Source organism: Cylas formicarius, unplaced genomic scaffold (assembly GCF_029955315.1).
Source record: "Cylas formicarius isolate icCylForm1 unplaced genomic scaffold, icCylForm1.1 PGA_scaffold_1__22_contigs__length_36826433, whole genome shotgun sequence".
Lineage (NCBI taxonomy): Eukaryota > Metazoa > Arthropoda > Insecta > Coleoptera > Brentidae > Cylas > Cylas formicarius.
In genome coordinates, this window is record NW_026844264.1 from 30,360,209 (window position 1) to 30,372,611 (window position 12,403).

At 33.8% G+C, this 12,403-nt stretch overlaps 1 protein-coding gene across 1 annotated transcript in view; it reads right to left on the minus strand.

The window, feature by feature from the left end:
• Window positions 1–12,403, minus strand: part of LOC132696591 (neuroligin-4, Y-linked-like) — a 331,275-nt gene that overhangs the window by 214,614 nt on the left and 104,258 nt on the right. The window lies entirely within an intron of this gene.

Consider the following 12,403-nt stretch of genomic DNA (forward strand, 5'->3'; position numbering starts at 1 on the left):
AATTAAAATGTTTTATTTTGTTGTTTTTTCGCATAGCTCACTCTCTTCAAAATATAAATCATTTGCGCACAGAATTTTTTTAATTTCTTCTTTATTAGAAGAAATATTTAAAATTGTTTCTAATTTGGGCTAAATGGTACGAGGTAGTATTATCCAGCACAATAATAGTATTTGGCGACCGTTCCTCAAATATTTCCGCGGTCATATTTTCATGGTAATCCACACTTGAGTCCTTGACGTTTTTGGCAGACAAAAATAAGGCATTTTCCACCTAACCATTTTTGGACCCACCATGAAGAATGATTATGCGTTTTCCATGTGAAGGCGGCACGTTTTTGGCAGACAAAAATAAGGCATTTTCCACCTAACCATTTTTGGACCCACCATGAAGAATGATTATGCGTTTTCCATGTGAAGGCGGCACGTCTAGTACACACTTGTTATAACACCATCCGTTTTTTACCGTGTCGTGAGTATCGAACCGAGTTTCGTCTAAATACACTATTGGCCTATTTTTCTCTCGAAATTCAATCGCATTTAAAGAATCCACCCTCCATTGCGAAATTCTTTGAGATTCCATTAGCGCTTGACGTTTATTAATTGTTTGTTTGTTAAATCCATTTTCTTCAAACAAGTACGCAACGACTCTTTGGCACAACTAATGTTTAAGTCTGTCAGTACTTTTTTATGCAGTTCTTTTAGGGTTAAAACACAAGTTTCTAAAAATATTCGTTACAGTCCATCCCAGGCAAGACCTACTTAATGCAGAATAAACATCTGTTGGGGTGGGTTTTACCACGGTGCTGCGAAGGTCTACGGTTAAGGTACTGTAAAACACTTAAAACGTCAAAGCAATAAATGCACTATATTTTTGGTCCTATTATAAATTGTTATATTGAGGTTTCTTGGAATATCATGCGATATATTCAATACCGCGTACCTCCGAAATTATCAGAAATTGAGATTTAATTCTTGTCTAATTTGGAATACCTTTAAATCCTTTAAAAGCTTGTAGTGAGAAGAAGCAGTACTTAAAATCAACTATGTCGTTTTCGTTTGCAGAACTTGTCACCTAGTAATACTGCAAAAAGAATATTTTTAAAATCTGACTTAACTTCAGTCGACGATATTTTTTGCCATGGCTCGATCAATTAATTTAAAAAAATGCATAGTTAAAATCAACGGTATTATGCCGATGTCTATATATTCAGGAATATAAACCGTATTGATAAAAAAAGTCAACCAATTCCTGCGATTCGCAAAACATAACAAAAATAAAATAATAGGAGGGACGGTTATAGGAAAGCAATAAAAGCTGTAAAAGCCCAAAGCGATTTCCATGACAAAGGCAACCCGGATGGATATAACATGACAAAGAGGGTTCTTGTAAAAACTACCTCGAGAACCTTGGGGAAATATAATATTGTTACAGTTTACTTAAAAGGGATTTATCTTACGTGGTTTGCTCTGACCGGCTCTTACTTTCTTGCGTAAATTTTGCAATTTGTCCCCGATAAAATAAGAATCTGGAGAGCTTAATCCGCGAAAAAAATACTTTCTAATACTTTAGGGGTACCAACAGGTGATCAAAAAATATTTATCTCGATTATGCCTACTGTAACAACGCTATAAGTTGGTATATATGTATATAGAGTCAAAACTCTATATAGCGAAATTGAAGGGACTGCTGAGAGTTATAGGCACTTGAAAAATAACAATACGCATATGTGTTCTGTAATATTTAATTACTTTATATAACATATTTTAACATCTATTTAGGAACATTTTATATAAATATTTAAGAACTACATTTTCAAATAATCGGGCATTTCCTTTTGATTTTTTTTAGTAGGTCAATACGCACCTCGTACTTTGGCTTGTATTTTCACCATTTCTTCGATAAGGGCATGATAAATAAAAAACTTCTCTAGCAGCTTAACTGAATACACGGCTTGTTGAATGGTTGGTAGTGGTCCCATCAACTTCATCACCTTCTTTTTCCTCGTGATGCTCTTCCTCGCCCTTTTTTGTTTGTTGTAATATGGCTTCCTCTGTCAAGTCTGCTGTCGTAGGCAAATCCTGATCTATCACCATAAAATATTACAACTCCTCACTTGTAAATGTAATTGTCGTTTGAAACGCTTAGTGGCTGGTCATCTTCCAAGTCCTGTTCGCATTCTTCTCGGTAATAAGTCCTGCATGACGATAGGAGTGTTGAATTGTTTCTGCTGTCACCTCTTTCCAAGCTTTATTAATAAAGTTGACTGCATCTAGCATATTAATGGAAAATTTGCCTTTAGACTCGATCATTTTCATTAAAATGTTTTTCCTGTATCGACTCTTAAGACTTTTTATTAGGCTCTGGTCCATCGGATGCAGACTTGTTTGTCTTGTAAGTGACCGGCAAATGCTTGATGTTCTTAAAACATCGTGGGTTAGTTGATTTTCCAATCACGACTAGCTTTCTTTTTTCTCTCCCACTCATATTGGCAGCTACTAACACTGTTATACGTTCTTTAGAAAGTTTTCCACCCACACAATTTTCGCTTCGAAAGTTAAGAGTTATATCTGGCGTCATTTTGTAAAAAATACCAGTTTCGTCAGCATTAAAAATGTCGTCAGCAAGGTACTTTTCTGCTAGTTTTGGCCACGTCTTCTACAGCCAATCGTTAGCGATGTTTCTGTCGACATCGCGGGCTTCGCCACATAATTTATACCATGTCTCTGTTTGAACTTCCTCAACCACCCTTCCGAAGCCTTGAAATCGATAATGCCAAGCTGTTCAGCAAACTTTTCTGCTTTTAGTTTTACGATAGGTCAAAGAAAAACAAAAAATGGGATAATTGAATTTTTGAAGCAATAAACCATTTTTTTTGCCTAGTTGCAGAATCTATATATGTATAAGTTCTAAATAAAATATTGAAATTAATAAAAAACTCAGATTATGTGAAGACATTGAATATAAGAAAAAATATTATATGTCAAGTTAAAAATAGATTAGGTATTCGGAATTTATTTTTTAAATGTCGTATTATCTGATACGGAAACTTATTCTTCACAAAAGCTTTGACGTTATTAACATGATACACAGAATAACATTTTTGTGCATGCAAAAGAATAGGAAAATTAGAAACTTGACTCAATGTTAACAAAATGTTTTGTTAACGTTTTTTTAGCAAATCTGCAAGAAATGTTTTTTTTTTAAGTGAATAAACGCTTCCACCAATGCAATGGAGTTTTCAACCTCTGTTGCACGCAAGTCTTGTACTAGGTCTGCTTTTGCCTATTTTTTGGGGAAAAGTGATTTTTTACAGTGAAAAGGTGTTTCTTGATGTTGCTACTATGTGAACTTTATCAAGAAATTGGCCGTGTGAATCCCGTTTGTCCTTTCATGTGTATATAAACAAATCAACAGCATATTTCATAGTTGGGTGTATTTATTTTCTTGTTTTGTATTTGTGATCAGTATTATCTATTGTAGATTTAGAAAGAAACTTCGTCGATGCAGTTTGAATTATCTTTAAAAAGTGGGTCAAGTTTGTTTAATTTAGCTATTTATAATAAGTATAATTAATACTGGTAGATAATCTGACACTGCCAATGATTCATTGCTAATTTCGGAAATTATTTTCTAGCAACCATTTATATTTAAGCCACTCTCTCCATCCCACTCTTTCTTGTCCAAATGCCCATATTCCAATCCTGATTATCCATAGGGGCTATTATATACGACATATCACATGTTAAACATTTGCTTTTTGCTGTTCCTGCTTATCTTTTTGCATCGAGGTCTTCAACGAAGTGCATTAATATTCCAGGACTACTTTGGGAAAAACGATATTCCTCCTTGTGGTGGTGTCATCATTTGCGTCGCCTACAACTAGAGACGTGGGCAAAGACTCACAGGTCGCCGCGAAACAGCCCAATTCCTTCATGTGGAATAATTACAAATCGGTGGCGTTAACTACCGGTCTGGTGATAGCAGGCATAGGTTTGGCAACGCTGATGGTGCTCGCTTTCCCTATTTACGCGTACAAAGCGTGCTACGCATTGGGAGGTTGTCAAAGTACTCTGGACAATTACATAGACGGGTTTATCGGAGAACAATCGGGTGGGCACAAATTACCCGGAGTCGTGGGTGAAACAAGGAGGGTGAAAAGATCCACTCTCGACGATGCCGAAATTATTCTGGAACGTTTAAGGAAGGGCGTCGAAAAATTCGCAGATGAGGACTTTCTGAACGAGGTAAAGCTTTGTAACCTATCTCAAATCGAGAGATCCAACTTAGTTCCATTATTCCAGTTCCAGAATTATCTGTTAAACGGTAAAAATGTACACAAAATCAATACAAATATATAAAGGGTTATTCACTACGTTGCCACAATACAAGGTTTCTAAAAAGTTTTTTTTGGGTAATGTGTTAATTGCTACTGTGATAATTTTTAAAAATTATTTTCGTACCCTACGGGTTGTCCCCCAGTACTTTATATTATTTCTAAATTCAAAGTAAGTAAGTTAATGATACCTAAACCTTAACGTCTTTTTAATAATTGAATTTTGCCAAATTACTGATGACTAAGGTTTGCGTTTTTTGAATTTCACTATTAACTGGATTTTCCATTACCTAACCAACTGCAGTCAAAATATTTTCTTCCTCCGCAGCCACATGTTTTCTTGAATTAGGTTTTTTATAACAAACATTTTCCCTTGTGAGCATCAACTCGAGAAGTCAGTGAACAAAATTGATAGCATAAATACGTTTGGGTAAATTTTGATTTGGAATAAAAAGCTTCAAACAAACCAGAATACAGTTTCAAAAAATTATACCACTATTGCGAAAGGAGACAAAACAGATAGCCTAGCTGAAATATCTGACAATTCAAAATTTCGTAGGCAGGAAGACTTATATTTAGAGAACGCCAAATGGTATAAAATCCGTAAGATAAATAATGAAATATGAGGATAAATTTTTGGCCACCATTAAGCATTTTATAATTCAGATATAAAATATTTATTGTTGTTACGCCGTGCTGTATATTTCGCTGACAAAATTAAATACTTCTAACGTATTTCAGAAATTAAATTTAGGTGACATTTCAAGAAAAATAAAATTATTTTGAGTGGAGTAGATATTTTTATTAATTAAGACCCATTAGTATTTTGCACTGCCTAACTAAATTTTTATAAAAGATTATCAATAGTGAAATACGAATTTTCTTGAAAAAATAATAAGTTTTTGTCTCCTAACCAATGAGGATATCGCCCTGGATATAGTAGTGTAACGGCAGTTGTGAGTATTACAGATGACATTAGAAGCATTTGACCCTATATGTCATGAACTACCCTATCATGATCATCGAATGCAATATATCAAAATAAGTTTAGGTCAATAGGCTAGAGAAACAAAAAGTTGCGGTGTACCCCAAGGTTAAATACTGGGGCCACTTTCTTTACATTTTGCACCAGCAATTTTGTCTCGTGTATAGAAAACGGTTAGATTTAAAAGAACTAATAGAACTAATATGTTCATCTCTATTTATTGTACGAGACTCAAAAAGTGAATTCTCTAGTGTGAAGTTATTTTATATGGTCTAACCATGGACCATATAAAATGCGAGTGAGTACAAAAAACTGTTTACGATATATTTATGGTAAATACGATCCAGTTTCACACAAACTGCAGGAGGTCAAATAGCTGAACCTGCGGAATAGGTATAGCTCACGTTTTTTGATATTTTTGAAAATGTTATTTGTAATAACAGTTCATCAGGTAATAAAATAACATACACCATTAAACAGACGTATCTTTGTCCAAAAAAAGCTTTACCTGCAACATTTATAAACTTCATAATACCGTTGCTCTTTCTTTAAAAGCCTTACCTTTAATTCAAAAAATTTAAGACAGGAATGCATATTATTTTTGAGTAAGTCTCAGTTTCAAGCTTATTTTTTATGTTGCGTATATGTATTTTTGTTTGTTGCAGTTAATATATTACTGACGCAAACTAATAATTTAGAAATGGTTATGTACGAATTTATAGAGGATAAACTTTGAACAATTTATAATTGCTTTTATCTGCTTCTATATCGTGAATAATCCATTGTCTTCAATTGTTTCTGTCAGTTGGGGATAACCTTATTGTCTGTAAATGCGTACTTGACGATGCTTACTTATGTTCTCAGATTCAGAGCAGCAACGAGCAGCAGATCAAAAAAATCAAGAAAAGGGCCCCGCTTGATTACATTGAACCGATACTCGTGATGGCTTCGAAAGCTTACAACGAATACATCGATCCAGAGCTAAAAAAAAACTTCGAGAAAACGCCATCCATAAGATAGTCGTTCTGATGAGGATCGCCCCTATTTTCATCAGCGCAATTAAGAAGATTTTCGGCATTTACGACATGTTGGTTTCACTGTTTGATCTTGTTATAAAGTTTTATGATATTTTTGGTGAATTTTACTTGTGATTTCTTTGTGAGATTATTTAAGTTAAGTGTAAAATATAATTTTTTATTGTAATAAACGTTCTATAGTATAGTCAGTTTTTATGTCGCTGCCCAATCTTCAATGGTTACTCAGAAATTTGTTGTGTTGATGAATAAAGAGAAAGTTGTTTATTTTGCGGCCTAAATGCTGTAACTCTGAGTAACTGTGTATGTTACGGTTTAAATGTAAATTTTCGAGTACCTCCCAAAAAAGTGCTTGAATATTCTATTAGGCTTAGATATTCCAAATGCCTCTTTCATCCCTCTGCCTCCATACCATCGAACCGAACTCGCTACCCGCGGGAGGTTTATTAGTCTTTTGTTTTTGTTTACTTTCGTTTTGTTTTGACAAACAAAAGTAAAATGAGTCTTGCGTGCTAAACAAGGTTCTCCCTAAAAAAAAAGTGGTTTTTCTGTCCCTCCGTTCCGTGGAAATTCTAACCGCGCACAGTTTTCACTGTAAATTTTTCCAATGTTTTGGAATGTCTAATTCGATTGAGGCGCCTTCATAAAAACTAATAATTTATTTAGGGAAGACGGAAAGTGAATCTGAAAACCTTTCCCTGAAAAATATTTTTTTCCCGAGAGTTAAAGAATTTAAGTTCGTGTCAAAGATACTCAAGAATTGTGAATTATAACAGTAAGATTAGATCTTGGTTTAGATGTATTTTACTTTTTGTATATTTAATTTAACCAGCAATGCTTAGCAAAACTTCAGAATTTCCGTTCTTGGACGCCGCTGCTGTTGACCGTTTGGGAGGTATCTGTTTATATCTAAAAATTTATACAGAGAAAACGGCACCAGAATCTGTATCACTATTTACCACATTCTTTTGAAAAATAAATATCTTCGGAAGGTTAAAAACGTTAATAACAGTAAAATAGACTTCTTGATATTGTATACTTAACAACTGTTAATTATAACATCAAAACAATTGCACGTATCAAAAGGAAAAACTTAATAGAGGGCCACTGGTATTTGCATTTGCAGTTAGTTTAGACCTCTTTCAATTCATCTTCTTTCAGAAAATCTATTTCCAAGATGATTCAAAAATTCAAAATATTCCTAACAATCTTTAAAGATGTTTATTGTTGGACAATTAGAAAAATATCAACAATTTTAAGACAACTAGTCTTTGAACGCCTTTCCTCTTGCAAATCCAAAAAAATTCAATATGATTCTACAATTAGGAAAATATTAAGCAATATATTTCAGTTTTAGTTATAAATAAATAGTTTCTCTCTAATTGTAGAATCATATTGAATTTTTTTAAGCATCTTTAATTCTGACATATATTACTTTCCTTAATCTGCAAAATTTGAACAATTTATTATAACAATGTGTAGGATAATTGAATAATTTGAAACTCAAAATAATAATAGGTTCATCACATAAACAACAAAGAAACATATTTACATGACAAAACTGTAGTAAAAGCCTATGTTAACTGAATATTATTTTATTAATTTCATTTGAGATGAAAGCAAATCCAAAATTACTGAGAAGACTATATTTTAGAAAGTTCCTTTTAGTGCTGTGGTACCGTAAGTACACCGTTGTGTCCTAAGTATAGACCATGAACACTCACTCTTTTGTAAATAGATAAATATAATAGATATGTAAGGTAAAATTATACATTCAAAATAAAAAACAATATCTTGCCTCCAAACTTGCATACGTTTCGCTATTCATCCTATTGGCTTCTTCAGAGCTTAAGTAAAACTAGATTGCATTCTACACTGTACCTGCTTATTCACTGTTTGAGGGGGCGGAGTACATGTACATGAAGATTACGTCGAAGATTGTTAAGAAATTTCTATGGATTAAAAATATTTCTACCGACGGATCGCATCTGTCATCTATGAAACGCAAGCTTGAATCTGCTATTAAAGCTACTTCTCTATTAGAATCTGTGAAAAAAGATGTTACCTCTCATGACTCTACAATTTCTCGTTTCTACTCACTAAGATTCACAAACCAGGATTACCACTTCTACACATATTCTCCAGCAAAATATCTAGCTTTTATATTGCAGGTAAAACTTACAGTTTCGCACTTAATTCCTTTCACTTCCTTAAACAATTGCAAACCATTATATTCGAACCAAAGGGTGTTCTGTTTAGTTTCGAAATAGAATCCCTCTTTACAAAAGTCTCTATTCCTGAAATTCTTAATGTCATTTCAGATATATTAAAATCCGGGAATCTGGAACCAAACCGACTCATCTTAATTGAGACATGCTTGTCTGGAACGTATTTTTCTTGTCAAATTTACAAACAAATATTTCATACAAACTAGCATAAGAACCAAAGTTACTGACGGTTATTTTCGATTACATGCAAAAGAAGAGAACCATGGTTCCACCAAGGCAACAACAATTAGTATCACTTCATAAGTAATAATTAGAAAAATGAAACTGCATTTCAAACAGTTAAGCACTTGTCTGTGACTACGGAGAGAGAACTTCGTTTCCTATCCAAACACTAACGAAAAAACGAATGGCATCCTGAAAACCATCCAATAAATCAGCTATTCAATCCCGAATTTGTACCTCTATCAAACAAGCTTCTTTTATTTGGTCTGTTCTCTTCGGTCGCACGAATATATCTGGTCCGCTCGACATCGCAAAAAGCGACATTTTTTTTAGCAAACCTAAGGGGAAATTGATGACAATGTGCATGGCAGAGTCCAACCGAATTTATGATGACGGTCAATGTCATGTTTGGAAAGCGTTTGATTCGTTAACGGATTGATGGAATCGGTAACGGTTGTACCGATTCGAATGTCCCGTGGATTGTGTGCGCCATTACGTCAGCAACGATGCGACGCCGTTTGTAATTTGCATGCGGAATAAGCAATGAAGTAACTTGTCGGAATTTTGTTTGTACAGTGCTTCAGTTTGGATTAATTAAATCAGGATTTCTGTAATATTTGTATTTTAATACCGTTGTTTTTGACTATTCAATTCCGCAAAGTATATAAAATTAATATAACATAATCTGGGAACCATGTACATATGACCTCAATATAGAGCAAAATTAATTCCGAGATTAATTAGAGACAGATGACCTATCCAATCATAGAGTATGGAAAAACCTCAGGGTCGAAAAAAAGTAGAAAATACATCAATTAAAAACAAAGCCAGTGAATTAATTTTATCCGACCCAGAAAATAAAACGATGAGAAGAACAGTTGAAATGAATGGGACAGCATGAGAATGATGGCGAAGGTAAGTGAATTTTAAGAGCAAACAATGTCGTCAAAACCAGTAAAACGGCTTAAAAACGTTAAATGCTTGCGCTTTAGTTTGTAGTATTTATAGAGATAAAGAATCATAACTGGTCCAGAGGCTATAGAGAATTAAAATTACTCAGAATCACAAAACATAGTAACTACAACAATTAAAAACAAAGCTAATTGAATGAATGTTATCCGAAGTAGCGAATTAAGCGCCCAAAAGACCTCTTGAAAGAATTGCTTAACACAGAGAGGCAAATGTTAAAAGCACGAGGATACAGATAATACTGAAGAATCTAAGACAACCATAACGACGAACATGGCGGTTTAGAAAGGGCAAGGCAAACCACAAAGATTGCCACATTTACAGAAAAATAACTCCCATGATATTGTCTACATAACGAACAAAACCAGATAGAGATGTCCGGAAAAATCTCATATAGTTTACGTATCTTCAGGTTCTACAAAAACGTTTAATTAGGGACTTGGAACAACATAGGAATCTTATAGAAGAAGGAAACAACAATCGAGGCAGCAAAGAAACTACCACAATACAGAAAGAAGTAGAAATTATTAATAAATTATAAGCTAATAAAAAAAACGAAAACGCACAGCCTAGGAGGTATGTTTGCTATAAGTAGCTAGAACTGTATTGTGTGAAAGAGACCATTAGGCGTGGTCGATATAGCGACGTAGGTAAAGTTCTAGCGTGCGGGAAACGTCACTTTACCACGTCAGTATCGTTTCTCACGGATTCGAGCCCTTCGGACCCGGGTTAGGGAGTAATCGGATGTTTCCGGAGGTTTTACCGCCAAGCTTGAATGTTGACTTTCTGTGTGTTGTTTTGCAAAAATGTACTCAGACAATTTAAACACTACGTGCTAAAAGCTACAATTAAAATCTGGTGTACTAGTCGGTAAGTAAAGTGATATTTATAATTTGAGTTTCCCCACAGAAATTTTACATACCGTTCGCAGTGGTTTTTACAATTTTTATATTAATATCTTTCCAAGATCAATTGTACCATTCTCAAATATCCAGATCCCATCAGGACAAACAAAACGAAATTGAAGGTTAGGACCTGCTTTTTATTGCCTCTATGATCTTAAAAATTTTATCTTCTTAAAAGCTCTATCATTATCTCTATCTTACAATTACAGCCTTTTTCTTTAAATAAACTATTTAATTATCAATTGTAAAAGCTAAATAAACAACATAACCTTTTAAAATTGTGTTTTGTGTTTATTGCGTTGTTTATCCAATAATACATCTCTCTCTTTGTCTAACGTGCGCAATTAAAAAGAGACAACAATAGCAGAACCGATTTGAACGATAAACGAATAGGTTTAATGGCAAAACTATTTAATTATCAATTGTAAAAGCTAAATAAACAACATAACCTTTTAAAATTGTGTTTTGTGTTTATTGCGTTGTTTATCCAATAATACATCTCTCTCTTTGTCTAACGTGCGCAATTAAAAAGAGACAACAATAGCAGAACCGATTTGAACGATAAACGAATAGGTTTAATGGCAACTAATTAATATTTTGTTTGGATGGTACGAAATTTAGTAATCCTATAATCTGTTATAATTTTTAATTTGTTGTTGAAAAAGAGACACGTATGTATGTATGAGACACATTTGGCAAACTCTTTATCTCACTCACTCCGTTTATAAAGCACTCGCTCCGCTCGTGCCAAATAAACTCTCACTATTTTTTATTCCCTTCTATAAAACGCTCAATTACACAGCGTGCGAAAAATGTCATTTTATCACGTCAGCTTCGTTTCCTAAGGCTGCGAGTCACTTCGGACGTTTCCCCGGGGTCTTACCTCACGGGTTTGGGGGCTTGAATTTTGACGTTTGTCAGTTCTGATGGTTATGTTAATGAATGTATTTGTGTTGTTTTGTAAAAATGTACCCAAAAACTAACGGTCGTAGAAAAAGTATAGTATGCAACACGTTTCGTAAAATTTTTAAATCACTGGTTTATTAAGAATAGACACTGGTAACTAAAATACCGTTCCTTTGTATTTCAAACATTAAAATAATGTATGCTAAAATCAAATTATTGAGAAAAGCTACTCACGTTACTCATATTTGACCACATTATTTGAAATATAAAAACGTAAAATTATAAATCATGCCTGTTTAGCGACGTCTCTTCTAGAACGAAGGCAAACCTCGCAATCCCATTTATCTAGTTTATCGCTACTTAAGTGAATTAACAATAGCCGAAGACCTTGATAGTTATAAAAAGTTCCGATAAGCAGCCCTAATCGACCGAAAAGAAAAAAAAATGACGGTACATTATCGTCATTACCGGTGAAAATGTTTTTTTTTCCCTCTAACCGCTTTACGAAAAAAATGTTAGCAATTTATTAAGTCTTGGGGTGACCCGGAATCTAGAGATTCTTAGAACTCCCGATTATATATAATTACCACGGTATATCATGCGCAGAATCAGATTGTAAAATAATAAAGCGAGGTCCTTTTTTAAAAAATGTTTACTGTTATTTATGTTAAATCAATTCGCTTTATTTTTAAATTTCTGTCATCGCCGACAAACGTTAGATGAAGCTTGGGCATTTCTTAAGGCATCTGCTAAATTCTAGAAGGCGATACCTTGAACCTCGCTTATTATATTTTATTTTAAGATATTTGAACCTCCCAGG